Raw genomic sequence first — 13,054 nt, 5'->3', positions numbered from 1 at the left:
ACTTTATACTTCCACTTCTCCCTCTCCACATATTATGTGTTGATGTCACAATTTACAAGGAAAATAGAAGGCATAGGGAAAGAAAGCTATACCACGAGAGAAGTGCTTATGAATATTACATCCCAAAGTGCAACCCCACTGAAAGAATGAAACTTAATCAGATTCTGGAGGACTTTCCCTATGTTATACCATAACACCACCCCATTAAATCTTCATTACAATAACAGTGAATTACAGTTAAATTTGCCAGAAGATATAAACTATATCTGAGGGGGGAGTACTTCAGGAACCCCACAGCCAAGAAGAGACAAAAACTAAGAGGAATTGGAAGCATTCAAAAGAAGTATCTGCTACGTGGACACACAACAAACATTGAGCAGAGCCCAAATCTTAGCCAAATTAAATAAATCTTCATAGTAAGGCTCTCTTTACCTCAATTTCTATTGCACAAAATCACAAAGCATGCTAAAAAAGCAAGGAAAAGCAGTATGAAAAGACAAACTAATCACCAGAACCAGACTCGGAGATGAAACAGATGTTGATGTTATCAGACAAGGAATCTAAAATGACTATAATTAATATATTAAGGGTTATAAAGGAAAAAGTAGGCAATATGTAAAAAACAAATAGACAATGTAAGAAATGTAAGAGGAGAGATGGAAGCTGTAAGAACGAATCATAAAGAAATGTCAGGAATCAAAAACACTGTAACAGAAATGAAGAATGTCTTTAAGGGCCTGGCAGTAGAATCAAAATGGCCCAGGAAAAAATTAGTCAGCTTGAAGATATATCCATAGAAATTATCCAAATTAAAATGTGAAGATATAGCAATAGAAATTATCCAAATTAAAATGTGAAGAGAGAAAAAAAGGAATGAAAAAAGGAGAAAAGAACATTCAAGATAATTGAGATAGTATAAAAAATTGCAGCATGTGTGTAATTGGAATATGAGGAGAAGAAAGAGAGATCAGAATAGAAGAAATATTTGAAATAATGATGGCTGAAAACTTTTCAAATTGATCACAGGAACCAAACTGCAAATCTTGGAAACTCAAAACATAACATCATAAAAAACATAAAACATAAAACATCATAAGAAAACAATAACAAAAAGCCACCTTGGTATACCATAGTCAATCTTCAAAAACACGAGAAAATCTTGAAGACAAAAAATACCTTACCTACATAAGAACAAAACTAAATTATAGTGGACAGCTCATCAGACACCATGAAAGAAGAAGAGAAGACAGTAAAATTTTTTAACTGTTAAAAGAAAAAAAAAAAAACCACCAGCCTAGAATTCTATATTTGGCTAAGTATCCTTTAAAGTAAAGAAGTAATATTTCCTCATACAAACAAAACCAGAGAATTAATTGCTAGCAGACTTGACCCTCAAGAAATGTCAAGAAGCAGTTTTTTCAGGCAAAAAATAAGAAAAAATATATATGTCAAAAGTTGGATATACATAGGAAAAGAGAGAGAAAAATAAATACAGGTAAAATATAATCCTTTATTTTTTTCATTCTTAATCTAAAAGATAACTTGGTTTAAAGTAATAATAGTAACAGTATATTGGGTGATTACAGTATGTGAGTGAAAGGAAAGGAAAGGAAAAGAAAAAGAAAAGAAACAGGAAAAGAACAGAAAAGAATAGAAAATAAAAGAAAGAAAAAGAAATGTCACAAGCAATGGAAGGAAGAAACTGAGAACACACTTTTTACATGCATGTACATTTCACACAAAGCACTATTGTGTCATTTGAAGGTGGGCATATATTATTTAAAAATGTATATTACAAACTCTGGGGCAACCACTAAAAAGGAATTATAATTGATACGTTAAGGGAGCAGATCTAATGGGATTACATAAACACTCAAACCCAGAGAAAAAATATAATAACAAAGAAGAAACATGACAAATGTAACAAATAGAAAAGAGATAAATGCATGGTAAATATTAATCCACCTACATCAATAGTCATGTTTAATGTGAATAGTATAAATACACACATTAAAAGATTTCATAGTAGTTAAAAAGCAAGACCCATCCATACATTTTCCACAAAAATCGACTTTACATAAAAAGACTAATATACTACAAAAGTAAATGGATGGAGAAGGATATACCATGTTAAGACAGAAAGCTGGAAGAGCCATTTTAATTTTTGACAAATCACATAATTGTCTCAATAGATGCAGAAAATGGTTCTGACAAGATTCAATACCTTTCGTGATGAAAACAAAATAAAACAAAAACTTCTCATTTAACTAGAAATAAAGGAAAGTTACCTTAACATAATGAAAGCAATCTGTGAAAAGCCCACAGCTAATATATTGGTGACAAATAAAGTTCTTCCTCTAAGATCACAGTCCAGAGGAGTCTAAGAAGACATGATGACTAAATGTAATGTGGTGCCCTGAATGTGATCCTGAAACAGTAAAGAGCACTAGGTAAAAACTAAGGGAATTTGAATAAAGTATGAACTTTGATTAATAACAATGTATCATATTGGTTCATTAATTGTGACAAATGTACCATACTAATAGTAAGATGTTAATAATAGGAAAAAATATGGTGAGTATATGCAAACTCTCTGTACCAATTTTGTAACTATCTAAATCTAAATCTAAAACATGCTAAAATAAGAAAAGTCATTAAAATTAATTTTATTTATTTTTACTTTATAGTTTCAAGCGAATCAAGTTCATTGCCCAATAAAACGAATCCATCAACATTTTTAAGGTAGACATAACAGAAATCAGAGCCTTCCTTCATATGTAATATTTTCCATGTCTTGGATACTAACCAAAATTACTTGATATATGGATATGGATGGATATATGGATATCATATGGATATATGATATGGATATCAGGAAACATGATCTATTTCCAGAAGAAAATAAAATCAAACAGATTAACCCACATGTTAGAGTTATTAGTCAAGGACTTTAAAACAGCTAGTATAATTGTTGTTTTCAAAAGCTGGTCTGGAAACCCCTTTAGAGAACCTGCAATGGCAAAATAATTTCCATAAAAACATTATCTCACAAGCGTACAGTGACGTTTTCCAGAGGTTCTATAAGATGTGATTTCATTATTCTAATATCATTGCACACAATTTTTCATTTAAAAAATATTAGTTTATTTCCAATATGGTCAATATTGGAATATAATCCATACAAGCAGTATCTCTTTGGGAGTTCTCAAAAGAAAATAAAAAAGCAATGAAAGCTCTTTCTGCCGAAAAAGCATATATGAATTAAGTAATTAAAATTAATTAATAATTAAAATTTTAAAATGAATAGCCTTTTTGAATATTGGGTCAGTCAGACCAAAAAGGAAATCAAAATGAAAATTACAAATTGTCTACAAAGTTATCTAGGAGAACAGAACCCAATTGATTTGATGTAGGAATATAATTCCCCAGAGATGCTACTGTGTAATGGTAGAGCAGACTTCCAGGAAATGTGTGATTCTAGGAGAGTTCCTTAACCTATGTTTCTTAGTGTTCTCACCTGCAAAATGATGATGATTCCAGGACCTCCCCAGAGGGTTGTAGTGATAATTAAAGAAGATGCACATGGAACATCTAGGACTCTGGCATACAATAGGTGTTCCAGAATGATTTCTATCTAATTGTTGTATTCATTCCTCCTTCCCTTCCCTTTTCTCTTATTTAATATGCATTAAAAAAAGAAGGAACAACTGATACAATATTGTTGATTCTCAAAACTATTTTCTTGATTTAAAAGATTCACCTACAAGAAAGTACACACTGTATGATTCAATTTACATTAAGTTCCAAAATGAGAAAATCAATCCATGGTCATAAAATCATGAGTTGATGCCTTAGGAATCAAGGAATGGCCACAAATAGGTACAAGGGGTGACAGAGCCTCTTGATAGGACTGTGGGTTATATGAGTGAATATATCATGAAAACTCACCAAAGTAAATACTTAGAATCTGAACATTTCACTGTATATAAAGTTATCTCAATTAAAACCTGCATATTATAATATGCCCTAATAACAAAGTGACACTTTCCAGAATTAGTAACACTTTTATAGTTCACAGATATTTTCTCATTTGTATATAAAAACATGACTGTATGTAGGTAAGGAATGTATTCATGGCCTCTGTTTTATTCTATATTTACGTCCGTTAGTATACTTTTTGACTTTCAACTTTTCTTTTAAACGTGGCTTCCTCTTTTAAGTAAAGTTTTGGTTTTATTTTTAACCATAGCAAAAACAATTTAAAAAACTAAGAGTTTGAGTTCTCATATGTAACAGAAATAATAATAAAATCTCTCATTATAAGAAAACTGACCATATAATTCTTCATCAAGCTGGGATACTTTTGAAAGTTAGAGTAAGAACTATTCTTAGCCTAGGACACAATGCTGTGGTCACTCTAACTAGGATATGATAATAACAAATGAAAATATGTACATGCAAAGCACTTTACCACCTGCCTAAGAGATGAGTTTTTATGCTAAATGGACATAAAAAAGTCAAATTTTGCTTCTAACATTTGATCTTGTATTTTTTTCTAGAACTCAACTTCTGTTAGCTTCAAAGTATTTAGAACTAGGAGTATTATGTCTGAATACGCCTTCAAGTTTGTGTACATAGATGACTTTAGCGTGGGATTCTATGCCAAACTCATGGGTACAGTGGAAAAACTGAGAAAATCAAAGCTATTTTTAGTAATAAGTGATGATATACAGGCGTAGGTATCTCATCTTTGAAATAGGTTTATATCTCAATTATAAACTTTAAAATGTTCAAGCAGATGAAGTTAAAAATGTAATCTTCGGTAATACCTTTATTAGATGCTTTTCAGTTTCAAGCTCAATTTTTTCATTTGTAACATCAATGAATCAGTAAAAAGCATAGCACTTCAAAAACCATTTATTTAAAAATGGAATTTTAAAAAAGTATCATCAAATTCTATTAAAATGCAGCCTGGACCACGGTCTATAAAGACCTATTGCCCTGTGCAGCTTTCTGTGAGAATGTGAAGCGCCACCACCTCACCCTTGAGTCAATAGCCAGCCACTGGCCTCCAAGCTAAGCTAAATGGCTATTTCAAGCACAGTATCATGGATGTGGAAGTTTTAACTTGATAGAGCTAAGGAGGGATTCAGACTCAACAGATTTCAATAAAAGTTATGCAGAAAGATAACTGGCCGGAAGCACTGCTACTCATGAAATTATAGCTGGGAAGAGACAGCATTCTCTCGAGCTATTGCAGTTGTTATAGGACATTTTCAGAGAAATTGTATTACTAGTGGTTTTAAAAGAAATGGCAGTAAACGGTAGCTTCCTGTTTCTATTTAGCAACTGGTACATAGCTAAAAGGGAAGAATCGATGAAGCCTGAATCAGCTGCACTCCCCGCGAATTTCTGTGTCTGCAGGTAGATTTTCCAGTAATCAGCCATTCGTCAACAATCCTTTTGCCTACTTTATAAGTATCTGGCACTGTGCTAGGCACCAGGGATATGTGGGGGGAGGGAACAGACAAATTTCCCTCTTCACATGGCATCAACACTCTATTGGAGGAAAACAGAAAAGAAATAAAATAAATGAGTAAGTGATATAATATACATGTATGTGATAAATGAACTAGAGAAAAATAAAGCAGAGAAGGTGGTGGAGGGTGGTGGACCATTGCAAATTTTAAACTAGGAAGTATGGGAAGGCCTCACTAGGAGCTGTGAATGATGCCTGTATGGAACTGGGTACTGTGTAAATATTAATGGCAAATTGCCTCCCTATACACAGTAGGAATAAATTCATGTGATGGTCTTAAATGTAGCCAGTGTAGGAAGTAAAAAGAAACTGACTCTCTAGGCTAGCATTTCTGAAAGTCTGAATCTGACCTGTATCAGAGTCACCCAAAATACACATTAAAATGAGACTCTTCACTCGTTACCCACAGCTAGTGAATCAGAATCCCCAGGCATGTTCCCTGGTAGTCTGGCATTTATCAAACTTTTTGGATGATTCTGAGGGACTCGAACATTTGAGTCTAGACTATCTAATGCCAATATATCAAGACTCTAGTAAAAATCCACCCATTCACTTATTTTATACATATTTTACAAGTGTTCTCAACTGTGTAACTAACTATAGGGTCTAAGGAGACAGAGTCTTGTTTCAGATGGTTCTGACCAAATTAGGGCAACTAGTTATAAAAATAAATTAACAAAACAATGTAAAAAAGGCTTGTGATGGTCTTATGGATTTAATTTTACTTTGGGGAAACGGAGCTTAGGAAATGGCTGATTTTTTTCCTTATACCTTATGCTTGTAAAAATAACTCATGCATTGAAAGGCCTTTAATTAAATACTCTGTACCCATATCAGCTGCTACTTTATCATCTTCATGGATCACTGTGGCCACTGATGTGTTCTGTGTAAAACTATTTTTTTAATGATTGCAGGAATTCCATGACATTACCACAAACATTCCCATTTGGTTGTTCATTCATTTGATAAACAGTTACTGAGGCCTGCCATATGAAAGTGTTCAAAGTCAAGAGGAAGAGACAGGCCCATAGATGAGCACCATACAATATAATGGAGGTGTATGAACTATGCACTTTAGAAGCACAAGGACAAAGTCACTAACTCCCTGGACTTCTGGGGATTTTTCACAAAAACCTAAGAGATGACATTTGGATGAGGGCTTAAAGTATGAGTTAGACTTTGCCGGTAAAGGAAAAATGTTTTAACAGCAAACATGATAGCAGGTACAGATACACAAATGCAAAAGAGTAGAATTTCACTCATATGAATTACAGCTATGCAAAAACCATCTAGCTTCTTTATTTTCTATAAAAGCTGATAACCATCATCACTGGACAGTGAAGAAGTTCCAAAAATACTGCCAATTAATAGAATCAGTGTTCTCTAATCTAAGCAATTTTTTAAAATTTAAAACATTTAAAATTTAAATGGATAAATAATCAACAGTTCCAAGTTCAACTCTATGTCAGAACCATTTCTCTCCTCCCTAACAAGATGGTGGCTGAGCACAGGGAAAGCTGTCCAAATGAATGGCACTAGGCAAAAAGCACTTGGTGGCCTTTATGCTGGTTTCTGCAGCAGGAGAGATTCTCATCACTGTTGCTATCAACTGAGGTAGAAGCTATCAGTTTGCTTCCTCTGTGGTAAATTATCTTGGCTTTGTCAGGACCTAGTGGTCCTCTTTGCTAATTTTTTTTTCATGGAAGTATGGATACCCTTTAAATTTTGGCATTCCTTATTTTCTATTGCTGAACCGAGCAACCTACCCTAGAGCCCTCAGTTAACATGGTGCCAGTTAACCCCTGCTGTAGTGACCCCTTCTGCAAAGAAGCTCTAATGTCCAATAACTGTATCTCTTTGGTAACATTACTTAAATGCCAAGTGCCTCAGTCTTCTCATTAGTTAAATGGGGATAATGTTAGTACCTTCCTAAGTGTGTGGTTGCATAAATTAAAGAAGGGGCACCTGGGTGGCTCAGTGGTTGAGCGTCTGCCTTTGGCTCAGGTCGTGATCCTAGGATCCTGGGATAGAGTCCCACATCAGGCTCCTGCATGGAGCCTGCTTTTCCCTCTGCCTGTGTCTCCGCCTCTCTGTGTGTGTCTCTCATGAATAAATAAATAAAATCCAAAAAAAAAAAAAGATAGAAAATAAATATACTGTGATGAGAAGGGTGCCTGGCATATTTACAAAGTCAATGCATGTTTATTATTAGTAGTAGTCTTCATACCCCTTTGAGGCATTGTAGGAACTCTCGGGTCTTTTCTCTCTTGTACGCATGGCACTAGAAGCCAGGAGTGCTGCTTCAGGTCACCTACTGAGCTTCATCTTTCTCTACAGCTACTGCCCCTATCATGTTAGCATGCAGTCACCCTGCATGGCAGTCTCTGAATGATCTGACATTCAACTTAAAAAAAAAGAAATTCAGGCACCGCAGTGGCTCAGATGGTTAAGCATCTGCCTCCGGCTCAGGTCATGATCCCAGGACCCTGGGATGGAGCCAGCATTGGGCTCCCTGCTCAGCAAAGAGTCTGCTTTTCCCTCTGTCTCTCCCCCTACTTGTGTTCTCTCTTGTGCTCTCTCTCTCAAATAAATAAACCAAATCTTTTTTTTTAAAAATCCTTTCTTCTTGGGATTTTGCCTAAGAGAAGTGAAGGAAGAACACACTGAGATCTCACTATCTTTGTCTTTTCTTTCTGTAAAACTCTGAGCCAGAAGGCATAAACTATTTTTCCCTTTTCTATCTTCCTTTTCCCTATGTTATAACCTGAGACCTCTGTATGGTGTGGAGTAAAATTCTACATTCAAGATTTCCAGAGCTGGTTCTTGATATTGTTACCTTGGACTTTCAAAATCCCATTTTGAATATCAAAGGCTCAATTTTAATTCCTTCTCTTTATCTTCTTGACATAACAGTCCTAGCCCCATTTATAACACAATGCCTCTTGAAAAATATAAAGAAAATAACACACAATGAAATGTAAATAAGGAAAAGCATATGCACATATTTCAAAAATATTATTCTCATTTTCTCCAGCAAGTATTAAGGGGTTTAGTACATCAGAATGCAGGAAATAGTGATTAATTTGGTATTATATGTGTACAATTGATTGATGTGTCTGTGTGTGTGAGTGCAGGGGGCAGTTAGGGGAGAAAGGAGGTGGGTAAAAAGGCTGACAGATGACGTAGAAGTCATCTGAAGCCTGTTTCAACAGAGTTGAAAAGAACATTGTGTGCTATGCCAAGTAATTTTTGTTTTTGATTTAGTTGAAATAATAGCACTGTGTAGTAAGTGAGATTTACATTCATATGTCCATTTCATGTGTTAGAAAACAAAAGCTCAGATATTAGGCTATTCTATATCATCACTGCAATTGTCAGAGCTGGGATAAAAATTCAATATACCTGATTTATAATCTATCATATTACATAGTTTTGTTTTTTAACTTCAAGCAACTTCTTTGGAGAAGTTATAAACTGGCATTTCACTTTTGAGATAAATGAGATAAATCCAATAGAGCAATTACTTAAATCAAAAACATTTCACTGCTTCTGAAATTCCTATGCCTCCAGCAAAACAGAATCCCAAGGCTGTGTTCAATAAGATCCTCTGATATATTTATTGCTTGCCTATTACTCACTGTCTTACTTGCTTTCACAGTTGGTAAAGACTCAGTAATTCTAACTATGAGGATATCAAATTGCACTTGCATACAATCTAGATGATGTTATTTTTCTAAGCCATACAATTTTCTGAAAATACAGATGTAATTTCAAAAGTGTCCACTGGATTAATTGCAAATCTTTTATGGAGATCTCCTTAAGTATATTCTTTTATACCATGGTGTCACTTAACAAAGACCTAAGAGATAAAACAAGTTACTCTAGCTGCATTTTCTGAAACTAAGTCTGTCTGAAATATCACTTAGAATCATCTTTAGATAGGTTTATTTGCTTAATAGGCATGGGATAAAATACAGTTTTGCAATTAAATGATTACTTCTGACTATATAAGCAACCAGTACAATCAATTCATGACAGAAAGTAAATGCTTTATACAAATAATTTAGTTGCTGTTTTCATCGAAAGTTCAAATATTTCATTCACTTAAACAAATATTTATTATCTCTTGTTTTGCCACTGGAGATATATAGATAAATGAGGCAGACATTTTCTGCCCTATGAAGCTTACAATTGCAACAAACGTTAGAAGCAAAAATAGTGTCTATGAAAGTTTCTATTGAGTAAACCTTAACTAATATGAGGTGTCAGGAAATTCTCCCACAGAGAAATGATCCTTAAGCAAAGACATGAAAACTAAGTAGAATGTATCCAGATGACTAGTCAGAGAAAGATATTCCCAGGAAGAAGGAATGGTATATGCAAAGGCTTCCCCTAAAGGGGAGTTTAGAGCATTCAAGGAAGAAAAAACTTTGTATGGCAGAAGCATAGTAAGGAGGGAGGCAGGGTCAGATCATGAAGGGTTCTACAGGTAAGTTGAGTTTTTAAAATGTAAGTGGAATAGAATCATATTTGTTTTTTATTTGTAGAAAATTACTTCAGATCTGAGCCATGCAACTCAGGGAGGCACCATTCATGTTCACCATTCACCATTCATCGGACATCCTGCACCAGATACTATGCTCTGCTCCAGAGGATGGACCAGAGGTGATAAGAGTGAAAACAAGACTGTCACGGGAAGAGAATGCATTGGTTGAGACAAGAGATGACAGTGGCTCAGATTTAGGTAGAATAAAAGCAATAAAGGGAAGTGAAGCTTTTTATTTATTTATTTATTTTTTAATTTTTTATTTATTTATGATAGTCACAGAGAGAGAGAGAGAGAGAGACGCAGAGACACAGGCAGAGGGAGAAGCAGGCTCCATGCACCGGGAGCCCGACGTGGGATTCGATCCCGGGTCCCCAGGATCGCGCCCTGGGCCAAAGGCAGGCGCCAAACCGCTGCGCCACCCAGGGATCCCAAGAATGATTCATTGATTCCTGTGGTCGGTTGTGGGTGCCATTTTGAGGTAAGAGCATAGGAAGTAGAAAAATCAAAACTTCAGTTCGGGGCATGGTAGCTTTGAAGGACTCATGTGGAGGATATGGTAGAGATTTAGAATAAAATGTTTGGTATTTTGTTCTGGAGCTCAGAAGATAAACTTGAGCTGGAGAGATACAGTTGGCAATAATAACTATATAGACGGAACTGAAGTCACCAAAGTGGTAAAAATCAATAAGTAAGATCAAGTAGAGAGAGAAGATAAGAAGGACTGGGGTGAAGCCATCAGGACTCCTACAGATTAAAGTCTAGTAAAAGAAAGTAGACAGAGTAGTACTAACAAAGCCATGACAATGGCATGGAGTCAAGGGATTCGAGTATTTTAAAGTAGAGTAAGTGTTTAGCTATTAATAAGGCTGCTGAGAGGCCAGAAGGAGTGTCCATTACATCCTGTCACTTGGAGGACATTTCCACAGGTGTGACTGGGGCAGCAGTCATATTGGACTGACATGAGGAATGAATGAGAGATGAAGATGTAGGAATGCCCCAAAAAAAAAAAAATTGACTATGAAGTGAGCAAGAGAGAAACAAACTAGAGGAGAATATGAGGTCCAACGATTTAAAAGAAGATGAAGAGCAGCCTGCGTGGCTTAGCAGTTTGGCGCCGCCTTCAGTCCAGGGCCTGGTCCTGGAGACCCAGGATGAGTCCCACGTCGGGCTCCCTACATGGGGCCTGCTTCTCCCTCTACCTGTGTCTCTGCCTCTCTTTCTCTCTCTCTCTCTCTCTCATTTATCTCATGGATAAATAAAATAAAATCTTTAAAAAAAATAAAAGAGGATGAAAAATATCTAGTACAGAGGGAGGTTCTGAATATATATCAGCAGTATAAGATCACCAGGAGAGTGAAAAGCAGGGAAGGAAGGAGATTCTGAGCATACCAGGAAATTTGACTTAGGAAGAAAGAAAAATAATTCCTCCACTGGGTGTAATGGAAATGCATAAGGAAGGTACAACTAAGTTGGCAGATTTGGCTGTGACAAGTTGTATTAGGGTGGTTCTGGGATCACGACCAATGGCTTCTGCTTTCTCTGCAACATGCAGGCTGAGTTAAAGCACACACACACACACACACACACACACACACACACAAACATGGTGTCACAACTTTAATGAGAGCAAAAAGTTGCTTGAATGTCTTGTGTAGAGAGTGGGAGACTGCGAGAGAAACACTTCATTTCCAGGTAATGTTACAGGCCCAGTTTAAATCGGGGATCAAAAATCAAAATAGCTAGTACCTTAAAGAAAACAGAAGTGCAGAACCCCAAAATCCTGAAGAGCCAAAAAACTGTTTACTTAGTCTCAAGTACAAGGGCTTGTTGCATTATCTGTGGTTGGAGATGTTCATGTATGTTTATGTGCATGTGTATATGGGTCTGCACATGGATATGCGTGTGTGTATCTCTCTCTCTCTGTCTCTCTCTCTCTCTCTCTCTCACACACACACACAAGTACACACACACAATGCATAACCCTAACTCAATTTTGACTCATGTATCCTTCAATTTCCACATTGGAAGTGATATTAACTAGCTGATTTTTTAAAATATTTTATTTATTTATTTATTTATTCATGAGAGACACACAGAGAGAGGCAGAGACACAGGTAGAGGGACAAGCAGGTTCCCTGCAGGAAGCCTGATGCAGGACTCAATCCCAGGACCCAGGATCACACCTGAACCAAAGGCAGACGCTCAACCACTGAGTCACCCAGGTGTCCCTTAACTTGCCAATTATAAATCTTATCATATTTGAAATCATCTGTGATTGCATCCTATCAGTGTCTAGGAATTGGGATCCAGGATGAAGAGAGTTTTGGGCTTTCCACAACATCATAATTAGTTTTGGAAATATACTAAAATGATCATCGCAAGATAGAATTTTTATTCTAAGCCCATGAAATTCAAATTTCCCATTTGCAGCTGTGGGGAAAATTAATACTACAAAGTCTCTAAGAAATAAGCATTTGGTAATATGGTTGAGATAAGCCATGTGTCACCTCACAGATCAGAAAAGTAACCTTACTTTGTGAGTCAGTCAGCAATTATCCAAAAAATGATGGTAACGGAAATAATATCTTTCCTAAACCCAAATTCATGGTAATTATTCCTTCCTTCCTCTGAATTTATCCAGCACATTATTTTAAACTCCATTTAGGATGTTATTTTAGTCTTCTCTGCACTGTAATTGGTTATTTGTATGACATAGTCCTCTGCTACATTTTTCCTGGACTTGAATAACCACATGTTAAATGACTATTTACACCTGATTTCTAAAATAGTGCCCTATTTAGTAATAAAACTCACTTAATAATTCATTGAACAATTACTACTGATTGCTTCTGTAGCCAGATATTGTGCCACACACTGACTACACGACAGGAAAACAAAATGGATAGGTTTCCTGTTCTCATAGAATTCACAGTCTAGTGGGAAAAACAGGCATTAAGCAAACAGAT

General features: G+C 35.7%; 1 long non-coding RNA gene across 2 annotated transcripts in view; it reads left to right on the top strand.

Annotated features, from left to right (window-relative positions):
• The window catches only part of LOC111098757, a 95,288-nt gene that overhangs the window by 16,091 nt on the left and 66,143 nt on the right, over positions 1-13,054 (top strand). Inside the window, exon 1 of one of the 2 annotated variants that reach the window (XR_005369378.1) lies at positions 10,436-10,566. The exons of the other annotated variant lie outside the window; for it this stretch is intronic. This is a non-coding gene — a long non-coding RNA (uncharacterized LOC111098757). Of the gene's footprint in view, positions 1-10,435; positions 10,567-13,054 lie in introns of those variants that run through there. 2 annotated transcript variants of the gene reach the window in all.

The sequence above is a fragment of the Canis lupus genome, chromosome 14 (assembly GCF_011100685.1).
Source record: "Canis lupus familiaris isolate Mischka breed German Shepherd chromosome 14, alternate assembly UU_Cfam_GSD_1.0, whole genome shotgun sequence".
Lineage (NCBI taxonomy): Eukaryota > Metazoa > Chordata > Mammalia > Carnivora > Canidae > Canis > Canis lupus.
This window is presented reverse-complemented; position numbering and strand designations above follow the sequence as displayed.